Source organism: Octopus bimaculoides, chromosome 16 (genome assembly GCF_001194135.2).
Source record: "Octopus bimaculoides isolate UCB-OBI-ISO-001 chromosome 16, ASM119413v2, whole genome shotgun sequence".
Taxonomy (NCBI): Eukaryota; Metazoa; Mollusca; class Cephalopoda; order Octopoda; family Octopodidae; genus Octopus; species Octopus bimaculoides.
In genome coordinates this window covers 38,585,680-38,597,510 of record NC_068996.1, presented here as the reverse complement: position 1 = coordinate 38,597,510, position 11,831 = coordinate 38,585,680, and the positions used below count along the sequence as shown (strand labels likewise).

Genomic DNA, 11,831 nt, shown 5'->3' with positions numbered 1-11,831 from the left:
ATACCTATCTGTTTGTGTTAAGCATTCCTTAATGTCTCACTTTTCTGACATCCATCCCTCCATCACTCTTCTAACTATATATATATATATATATATATATATATATATATAAATATACACACATACACACACAAATGCATGTATATATACCTATATAGAGACATATGTATCTATATATACATATATAAAATTGATGCATGGCTGTGGTTAACTTGCATCCCAACCATATGGTTTGGGTTCAGTCCCACTGTGCAGCGGCCTTGGAGAAAGTGGCATTCACTACGACCTCAGGCCAACCAAAGCCTTGAGCAGATTTAATAGACAGAAACTGAAAGAAGCCCATCATGCGCGTGTGTGTGTGTGTGCGTGTGTGTGAGTGTCTGTGTGTGTCTACTCCCTTGGCTTGTCCTTACATGATGGTTGTAAATGAGTATCATTTGAGTGATGTCTGCTGTTTCCAATCTTCTGTGAAAAACATGTTTGGCTATATGAGTATGTAATCATGCTTGGAAGCAGGCAAGGTTGATGACAGGAAGGGCATCCACTCATAGAAAATCTTCTGCATTGAATTCCATCCGAGCAGAAATTTGGACGCTAAAATGATGACTATTCTGTTGGATGTCTGATGTTAGTGTGCACATATAACAAAGTGCAAATGTGTTGAGGAGAAAAACTATGCAGAAGAGGAATCACATGTAGTGTGCAAAACAAAATACTGCAAAGGTTTGGTCATGTGGTGCATGTGGATGAGGACAGCTGTTTTAAAATGTGCCAATTGTTTCAAACATGTGAAAGATGAAGACCCAAAGAGATGGGAGATGAAGTAATGAAGGTTGATTTCAAGATGTTAAAAACTTCATGGAGATGATATGGGACTAAGATGATTGGCAATTTACTATGGTGAAAGCGAGATCCTAAAAGCATTATATTTACATCTGTATATGCTGGTCTTTTTATACCTATATGTGTTGAGCATTCCTTAACATCTCGCCTTTCTGACATCCATCCCTCCATCACTCTCCTAACTACAGTACTAATCAGCTGCTGCAATCATTTGATAGTAGAATTGGCATATATTTCATTCTTTGCTTTTGAATGACCTGTTACCTTCCTCTTTCCCTGAAACCTCTTCTTGTAAAACTCCCACCCTCATTCTTGTTATCATCCCTGTCTGTACTTCTTTCCACAGATCACCCATGCCCTTTCTGTGCCTTCAATTGTCACTTCCTCCTCTTTGAGCAACATCTTAGGTCCCCCACTACCTCCTCATTAATATCTCCCCTATCTGTTATCATTCACAACATTCTCTCATATCTGCCACTGACTCCATCCCCATCAACCTTTATCACTCCATTCACTGTAGCCATCCTTATGTACCTCTGACTTCCATCTCTGCCACTGTTCATCTCCTTCCTGCCTCCTTCCATTTTCACACCCAATGTGTTATCTCCTTACTTTCTCATCTATCCACAGATTATGATACTGCTGCTCTCTATACTTCCTCTGCTGCTGCTGCTGCTTGTCATCTCTTTCCTGAACAACTTTATCTTTCTCACCTTTCCACTGCATGCTAATATTTTCCTTCAACTACACTTCCACCCATGCTCATCACTCATTACAAACACATCTAGCCCCATCTCTAACCACTTGCCACTTTTCTCTCACATTTACCTTCTCCTTCCCTCCTGATCCAATGTCTACATTCTCCCTTGCATTCATCCTCTTGTACCTTGAAAGTATGCTTTGGCACCCTATCATCACTATCTTTGTTTGTTCCCGCTAGTCTCACCAATGCCTACCCTGCTTTAGCATGGGTAGGCATGCATGCCTATCCTGCTAAAGCAGGATAGGCATGCATGTCATCTATAGCAAGATACCTGTAATTGTCTAGCTATCATGTTTTAGCTTTCAGCACCTGGCATAAAACCACCTTTCCCTCTCTCAGAAACACTCTCACTAAGTTGACAGGGAGTGAGGGTGCTTTTCTTTTTCTTTTCATTTATTTGCAAGTTACTTGGCAACCTCACTAGTACTGGTGTCATGGAAAAAGTATCCACTATACACATTATAAAGTGGTTGGCATTAGGAAGCGCATCCTATCATAAAAGCTATGCCAATGCTGACACTGAGGCTGAATGCAACACTGTAGCTTGTCAGATCCTGTCAAATCATCCAACCCATGCTAGCATGGAAGGTAGTTGCTAAATGATAATGATTATGATGATGATATGGTGTTGATAATACACATTCTCACATCCCCATACCCCTCACACATTTATAGCCCATTCTTTGGACGAATATAATAAGATTTTTCCTAAAGCCATCAAGTTCATGTTTGTTCATGTTAAAGGTGATTACAAGGCCATCATTTCAGATGGCCTTAGAATCACCTCTCAGGTGATGATGGCCTTATAGTCACCTCTAACATGAATGGGCATGAACTTGATGGCTTTAGGAAAAATCTTATTGTATTCTTCCACAGAATGAGCTTAAAAATCACAGTTGACACAAATCTTGGTAGTGTTAACTTTTTAGATATTACCCTAGATTTAAGATCAACCAGCTAAATATGTTTATATGAAGATTAGAAAGAAATGAAAGGAACTTATTATTCCTTTGAATGTGAAATATTAATGTGATCTGAACAAAGGAATACAAATAAGTTGAGAGAAAAAATGCAACGTAAGAGAAACTGGATGTAGAGTGCATCTGCCCAGCTACAGATGTGTGGCATAAGGAGAATGAAACTTGCATACAGAATTGACACTAACTGAATGTGAATGGGACCTGTGGTAGAGTGAGACATAGTAAGATGTGTGTGTGTGCGCACATGCACTTGTTTACATTTACACTGTTCCAACAAAAAAAAAACTGTCAACAAATAGTCTGCAGGCTTTGCACCTTTGAAAATGAGTGGAATAAGAGATAACTCATCCGAAAAACCAGGTAAGGGTTGGCAATGGGAAGGGCATCCAGCTGTAAAACAATGCTTCAATAATATATTTGTCTAACAAGTGCTAGCATGGAAAAATAGTTGTAAAAACAAATGAATATATATATTTAAATATACACAAACACACAAATACATACACATATGCATAAATATACATACATAAAACACACACACACACACATATATATATACACATACACACACACACAAGCATACACAAGTAAATATATATTTAGATATAACAACAACAATTACCACGATAGCAACACTGTGGATAAACACACAAACACAGAGAGATATAGGAACTGTACCAAATTTTGGGGTCCTAGGGCAGCAGCAGCGATAATTGTGGGAGATGATGGGGATGAGTGGAAGGTCATACTGCTACAATAACACACACGCAAGTGTTTATTTGGCAAAAAAAGAAAAGAAAATGACCATCCCGAAATACAACAATATGTTTCAACACATGATTCCACATCAGGGAGTCTTGCAACACACATTCATAAACACACACACACACACACACACATACATATATATATATATATAAATGCATATATGGGTACAGGACGTCACCAACTGTAAACAACATGAAATACAAAAACAAGCGAGTTAAATATGCAAACAACAAGAGAAAAAAAATTGAAAACAAGACAAGTAACACAAAGAACGACCCTTCATCAGTTGTCAGCTGTCTATCTACTCCTCATTTCAAGCAATCAACAACAATATAAGTCTTCGAAGACAGTTGTTCCCATAACTTCCAAAATCAATTTTGGATTTTATGGAGGGTCAAAATTGGGAACAAAAACAGGACAGTGGAGACGTGCAAGGTTCGTTAGACCAGAACGAGAGGAAACATACTGAATGCTGGAAGAAATATTTTCTCTGAAAAGAGAAAAGATAGAAGAGAAAGATAGAGGACGTCCAGTCCTTTAGAACATCCGTGCAGGAAAGAAATGGACGATGGTCACGCGTGAGCAACAAGAGAGAGAAAGAGAAAGAGAAAGAGGGAAGGAGAGAGATAAATAGCAAACGGTGGTTTTATAAGTAAGGGATCTCTTATTACACATGGCTTTGAAGGCACAAAGTGAGCAGATGATCTGTTGACAAAAGAACAAACAACACCTCTACCCATGTGTTGTAACATTTGTAACAGCAAGATGTAAACAGACTTACTAGTTCAACGTTATTTAGATTGAGTTAAGATAAAGTTAAACAATATTTGTAAACATATTTCAATACCAACCAACTTCTGGCTAATAATGAAAACTCTGAGTCATCATATGACAAATAAGTCGCACACACAGACAATACACATACAAACACGTATATTTATAAATTTACACACACACACATATATATATATATATATATATATATACACACACACACACACACATATTACAGTATCATGGCATCAATCAGACTATCAGATGTTGAAAAGTTCATAATTTTATATGCTTACCATTGATAAACAAAAAATATTGTTGAAACTAGTTTGGTATATATGTAAATTTTAAACAATTACAAATTTTTCAAATTTAAGCGCATTTTCAACAATATATTTGCCTGTATATGTGTGTGTGTGTGTGTGTGTGTGTGTATATATATATATATATATATATATATATAGATAGATAGATAGATAGATAGATAGATAGATAGATAGATAGGAAAATGTGTGAAATCCTCAGTACAGATAGGTATATTTGAAAAAGGAAAAGAATGACTTCACTGGGACAGTAAGAACTAAGAGTGCAAGGGACTTATACTCTCTCAAAGGCCCAGGAGGCTCTCTTGACATAGTAGACAGTTTCTGATATTTAGATGACCAAATTAGTAATGGTAGTGGATGCTCTGAAAGTATTGTTTCTAGAATAACAATAGGATAGCGGAAGTTCAGAGAACTACTACCTCTGTTGGCAGCAAAATGACTCTCTCTCAGAGTGAAAGGTAGATTATATGATGCTTGTGTGAGAACATCTATGTTACATGGCAGTGAGACATGGGCTCTGACTGCGGAGGACATGCGTATAAAGCACCCATAATGGTGGCACATATAAAACACCTATGCTGGTGGCATGTACAAAGCACTAATACTAGTACCACATAAAAAACACCAAGAACACTCTGTAAAGTGGTTGCTGTTAGGAAGGGCATCCAGCCATAGAAACCATGCCACAACAGACAATTGGAGCCTGGGGCAGCTCTCTGGTTTGTCAGCTCTTGACAAAGTGTCCAACGCATGCCAGCATGTAAAATAGATGTTAGATGATGGCAATGATGATGATGATGATGGTGATAATAGATATAAAGAAGTGTCTTATTTCAATTTCCATCTATCAACTTCATGCCCAAAGTTCTGGATAGTGGAGGGACATCTATGAGGTAGCATGCGGTTGGACTGAGTCTAAATGCCAAGTTATCAGGAAGCAAACTTCTTAACCACATACACACATATATACATACATTTATATATGCATGTGTGTGTGTGTGTGTGTATATATATATACACACATTTATATATATATATATATATATATATATATATATATATATCTGTTAGATGCAACTGAGACAGTATTAAATTAAAATTGCTGTCTATGTATCATACTCCATACATAGTTGATAGGCCAGTCACTGCAGTATTTCTCCAGAAATAACCCCTCTTATGGTTGTACTGTGCTAAAAACAAAATTCATGAAGAAAGGAGATGAAAACTTAACCCAGCAGCAGCAGCCAGCAACAACACCAGATGCATTTCAGCTTGTTTTTTGGGTTTCATTAATGACCTGTACTCAAAGCCAGACACATATCTGAATGAGAATTCCTTGCCTCCGGTGTGTATACATTAAATACAATACATAAATGTCAATTTTAATTTAATACTATCTCAGTTGTGATTACTGGATTTTTTTATTCAGCCAGGCAGCTTTTTGCAACATCAGTAAATGCTTTATTTACTGTTTCCTATATTGGTGACAAAGCCTTATTCAGGCATGTGGCTGGCTGCAAGTACATGTTACTGAAGAGGCCTAGAAAAGCCAAAATGCATCTGGTATTTTTGCTAACCTCTGCTGGGGCAAGCTTCCGTCTCCATTCAATATTAATTTTGTTTAACACAGCATATCCATAAGAGATGTTATGTCAGTAAGAACACCACAGTAACTGGCCAGTCAACTGTGTTTATACAATAAGTATGATACGTAGATAGCTATACATGTATCTGTATGTACATATATATATCAACATCATTATCACCACCAGTTTTAGCATCTACATTTCCATGCTCTCATGGACTGGATTTTCAACAGAGCTGTGAAGGCATCAAGAGCTTGATGCCCCTCCTGTTGCCAATACACATCTCTTTGCAACTAAGGTAATATTTCCATGACCAGAAATATTTTCATGGAAGACTGGAAAGAAGACACTGCTTGCACTCATTTACAAAGAAAGTCAAGGCAAGGAGGTAGTAACACACACAACACCCACCCACCCAACATATAAATTCAATGAATTCTCTGTATATTGGTTTCAAATTCTGGCACAAGGCCAGCAAGTTCAGGGAGAGGGCGTGAGTAAAATACATCAATCCCCAGTACCCCCACTGTACAACAGGGGGTGCTTATTTTAACGACCCCAAAAGGACGAAAGGCAAAATCAACCATGGTGGAATTTGAACTCAGAACGTAAAGATGGACAAAATACCACTAAGCATTTTACCCAGTATGTTAATGATTTGCTACTTTTCTGTGTATATTTATTAGTGATACTTATTTTATTAACCCAAGTAAGATTTGAATTCAGAATATAAATACAAAAATTTTTTCCCAATATTTTACTGATTCTATTTTTTAAAAAAGCTTTTCAAAAAAATGATATTGGTTTCACATTTTGGCACAAGGCCATCAATTTTGGGCAAGGGGTAAATTGATTACATCAACCCCAGTACTCAATTGGTACTTATTTTATCAATCTCAAAAGGATGAAAGGCAAAGTCAACCTCAGCAGAATTTAAAACTTAAATAAAAATTTTTTTTTTAGGGTCTGTATACACAAAACGTATCAAAGAAAAGAAATATACACACACACACATATATATATATATATATATGCAAGAGAAAAAGAAACCATGGAAGACCTAGAATGAGATTCAAAGATATTGCAAAAAGGAACGTGAAGTGGAAAGGAATTAATCATAAAAACATGGTAAATCGAAATAAAAAACGACCAGTATGGAAAAAGTTTATCAAGTTATGCCAAAGCTATGAACAGTCAAAGCTGTGACATCTGACTGCAGGTATCAATATAATAATATATATATATTACTAAAAATTTACATTGGTTGGGCCATGTACACAGGATGGACAACAACAGACTCTCTGGACAACTGCTTTACTCTCAATTATGCAAGAAACCATGGAAGACCTAAATTGAGATTCAAAAAGGAATATAGAGTGTCTGGCTTGCTAATGATTCTGACAGCTTGTTGTCACTTTTTTTCAATAAACAATATTAACATTGTTTGACCTGCTTGACCACAAGGTTCATGCCTTTAAATATTTGTCAAGGATGAAGTTTACTGAATTCCAGTACTTGGCAAGTATTCATTTTACCAAAGTGGAAACAATGACAGGCCAAACTGACCCTACTGAATTTCACTAAAATCATCATTACTGTTTTCACTGCATATTATTATAATTGCATTCATATCTAGAATACAATCACAGGATTATAAATTATTATAATTGCATTCATATTTTTAGAATGCAATCATAGGATTATAAATTAATTCCAATACAAGATTAGAACTGTATTTTATAAGCCTCTCCTTCCCACTCCCCTCCTGTTAAAAGGACAACACACAAAGTTGATCTTAGTATGATTTGAACTCAGAATGTAAATCATTGCAAGTAATTACTCTTAAGCATTTTGTTTGATGTTCTAAAATGATTCTGCTTCTTGGTGGGATTTTAACTCAGAGTGTAAAGAAAAATTACTCAAATTGTGCAAGGCAATTTGTTTGAGGTTTTACTTAATCTTTACTTTACTGTTATCCACCACCTGTGCAACACTGATGCACAAATCAACAAAGGAGCCTTTACATTAGCAAACCACTGTACATACAAGTCGAGTCTCCTTCAAATATCACCTTACTATCTTAACTCTTTTGTTACTATGTTACTAACGAAATAAACTGCTTTTTGTTTCAATTAATTTTGTAAAATAATGGAGGATTTAGTAGAACTTAGGCATTATTAACCTGCCACCTGGAATTTAAATTGAAATGGAATTTTTACCGAGTGCAGTTTTGAGCAGGTTGGTATCAAAAGAGTTAGAAACAAAATTTTAATCTTGTCAAAAACTTACAAAAAAAATCAGAACAGCCACAGATAGAACATCTTTGGCCTCATAACTTCTCAATCATTCAAAGCTAACCTGCAGCTAAACAGCAATAACAACACACTTTGATACAAGGATTCAAATTTGGATGGAGGGAAGGAGGTGTAGATGATTTAGATGATTGATATTCATCAATCCTAGAGAGAAGAGAAAATCAACTCCAATGATATTTGATATCTGAAAATGATTGTTTGTCAGTTTCACCAGTCTATTTATAGTAATGATGATGATTTTAAACATATACAGGTTTTACATATAAATGACTATAGCACTCCCTGAAGATATACTGGTTAGGTTATAGTATGCTGATGAGGGCTAATAAACAAAAACATGTTTCTACGGACAAAGATTGGATTTAATTAAAGCATGTAAATTAGTTTCCAATGATAAATTTCTTGAGAGTACGAGATTACCTTCCCTTTAATTTCAGAGTTGTTAAGAATTACCACTAGGTTTTTGTTTTCTTTTTCTCAGAACATTCAGTGACATTTTTTTTTTTTTGTTAAGTCATTCAGGACATTTCCCGTTTACTTAATTATAGAAGATAAAGACTTTGTTTTTTATCCATCAAAAATCAATAAAATAGTCACCATTCTGTACCCAGTCTAATTTCATTCGTTATACTTTTTCACAAATGTGACTTTATGTCTTAAGTTTGAAATTGCGATCATTTTATGGTGCATGCACATATATTTTGTATATATTCATATGATCATTCACTGAGAGAATTTCGATTTGATTCGGATCACTGACTCCAGTTAATTTTGTAACGTGCATTGTTGTTTTGCACCATTCAAGGTTTAGCCCTGGTCAAAGAAACCCATTATTGAAAGCGTTTCAGCCATTGCAATCGGATTTAATTTATACGATTTCATTATGCAACATGTCCTTCTCTTTCTGTGAAGGTAAGCTACGATTTGAAAAATTTGACCATTGTAACTAGGAAATCGAGTGATCACATGGTTCGCATCGTTCAGTATTGTCTCGTAGTGTTTGTGTTGTCTTCCGTGTGGGAATTAGACAAATCGTCATGTAAAAAAAAGTATGAGTTACATAAAGAAAAAAAGGACCAAAACAAAAGCAAATCAATCTACTGCCCTACAAATGTCGATTTATGAAATAAAAAAATAGCAACAATTTTTTTTATTGCCATATTACTCACCAACAGTTGTCAGTCTGCTGTTGTTCTTGCTTGTGATGTTGATCTTCAATCTCTTTCTTTCTCTCTCACGCTCAATCACACATTCACACACTTTCCCTCCCTCCCTCTCTCTCTCTCTTTCTGTCTTCCTCACTCTTTCCCTCTCTTGGCGAGACAATTTAATTAACAGAGTCTCGAGAAATGAAGGAAAAAAAGGAAGAATAAAGACAAAAGAAGAAAACAGAAATCGGTCTAAGGTCACTTTAGAGCTAAAGGTCCGTCAAATGATCTGTGACAAAAACTCACAACCAGCTTACTAGTGTGAGACATTGGTGCTTCTGCTACGATAAGCACGCCACCTGTATAGATATATGTTTCATTAAGAGGAGAGATAGTAGTACTGTCACGCTTACTTATTACAACCTCTCTCTCTCTCTCATTCCTTCACTATAACTATTCCTCTAACACTCACTGTTGCTTCCATCTCTTAACATCCCTCTTGCTTTCATCCTGTATCTTATTTCTCTCTTTCTCATTGTCTCTAGTCTTCTGCTACTCGTTTCACGCTTTCTTTCCTCCTCTTCCTCCCCACTCTCTCTTTCCTTCAAGCCTTCCTCATTCCTTTCTATCATCCCTCTCACCCTTTATCTTACTATTTATTTCTCTTTCTTCTTCTCTCTCTTTCTACTCTTTTGCAATTTCTCTCTCTCTCTCGCACACAGACACGCTTACAATCTTTTTCTCTGTGTGTAGTTAACGTAGATATATAAATGAAAATGAGATATAAAATAAAAACATACTGGATACGAGAAATAATATTGTATCCTCAATCGTCACAAATTGTTACTCTGTATTTCTCATAGAATATACATAAATATATCGACAAATACAGATTTAGAAGAAAAAAACATACAACGTTCCTGATTTATTAAAATTATTTCCACTGAGAATTACCAAATGGTAATCAAGATCAGTTTCAATTGAGAAGGGGAGATGATCTAAAGATTCAGGCAGTCTCCAAAACTGACATGCAAAATAAGGGAAAAGTACAGACTTAGTATCCAAGGCGGCGAGCTGCCAGTAACGTTAGAACGTTAGCACGCCGGGCAAAATGCTTAGCAGTATTTCGTTTGTCTTTATGTTCTGAGTTCAAATTTCGCCGAGGTCGACTTTGCCTTTCATCCTTTTGGAGTCAATAAATTAAGTACCAGTTGCGTACTGGGTCGATCTAACCCTAACCTCAACCCTTCCTCAAAATTTCGGGCCTTGTGCCTAGAGTAGAAAAGATTATCTACAGCAGTAGTTCTCAACCGGGTCCATATAAGATTTGGGTGAAGGGGTCCACGCAACAAAATGGTCAATTGGGATCCACAATAATATTTTAAGGGCCTCTGAAAAAACTTTGCTTTAGATGTATGTATTGGTATTTATTGCAAGAAACAACTTAGTTCCTTTCTCTAACATTTTACAAAGTTCAACCTACAACAAGTTAATGTGTAATAAACAAAATAGGAATTTTGAAAGAAGTTTCTATAAAACTAGGTCTTAAATATCGAATGGTTATGGGGATCCACCAGAATAAAATAGTAATTAAAGGTGTGCATAGACAAAAAATAGTTGAGAACCCCTGGTCTAGAGATGAGATGACAGACGTAGACATGGGTTTCAATAGGCATCGCCAGCATAACACTTGTCCAACCTTTTACTTTTGTTTCAGTCATTTGACTGCGGCCATGCTGGAGCGCCTTTTGTCGAGCAAATTGACCCCAGGACTTATTCTTTGGAAGCCTAGTACTTATTCTATCGGTCTATTTTGCCGAACCGCTATGTTACAGGGACGTAAGCACACCATCATCGGTTGTCAAGCGATGTTGGGGCGGGGGAACAAACACAGACACATAAACATACATACAAATATATACGACAGGCTTCTTTCAGTCTCCGTCTACCAAATCTACTCACAAGGCTTCGGTCGGCCCGAGGCTATAGTAGAAGACACTTCCCCAAGGTGCCACGCAGTGGGACTGAACCCGGAACCATGTGGTTGGTGAACAAGCTACTTACCACTAGCTTAGGGATTTATTGAAGAATAAGTACAACACATTTACGGCCCAAGTAGTTTACATGAATTAAACATAGAGCTAAGAGAAATAACCCGTAGTGGTCAGCAGCACGTAGTTCAAAAACAAATACAAGCATTGCAGATATTTTTGATTTATTAAAATTATCTCTGTCTCTAGAGCATGTGTTAGGATTACCAAATGGCAATTATAAAACCAGCTCCACTTGAAAAGGGGAGATAATCTCAAAATCAAAAACTTTCCAGAG

The 11,831-nt window shown here is 36.4% G+C and overlaps 1 protein-coding gene across 1 annotated transcript in view; it reads right to left on the bottom strand.

The window, feature by feature from the left end:
- Nucleotides 1-10,056, bottom strand: part of LOC106883594 (E3 ubiquitin-protein ligase HECTD1) — a 78,851-nt gene extending 68,795 nt beyond the window's left edge. Inside the window, exon 1 of the mRNA XM_014934671.2 lies at nucleotides 9,525-10,056. The gene's annotated coding sequence lies outside the window, so the exon portion shown is untranslated. The remainder of the gene's footprint in view (nucleotides 1-9,524) is intronic.
- Between the last annotated feature and the right edge of the window lie 1,775 nt (nucleotides 10,057-11,831).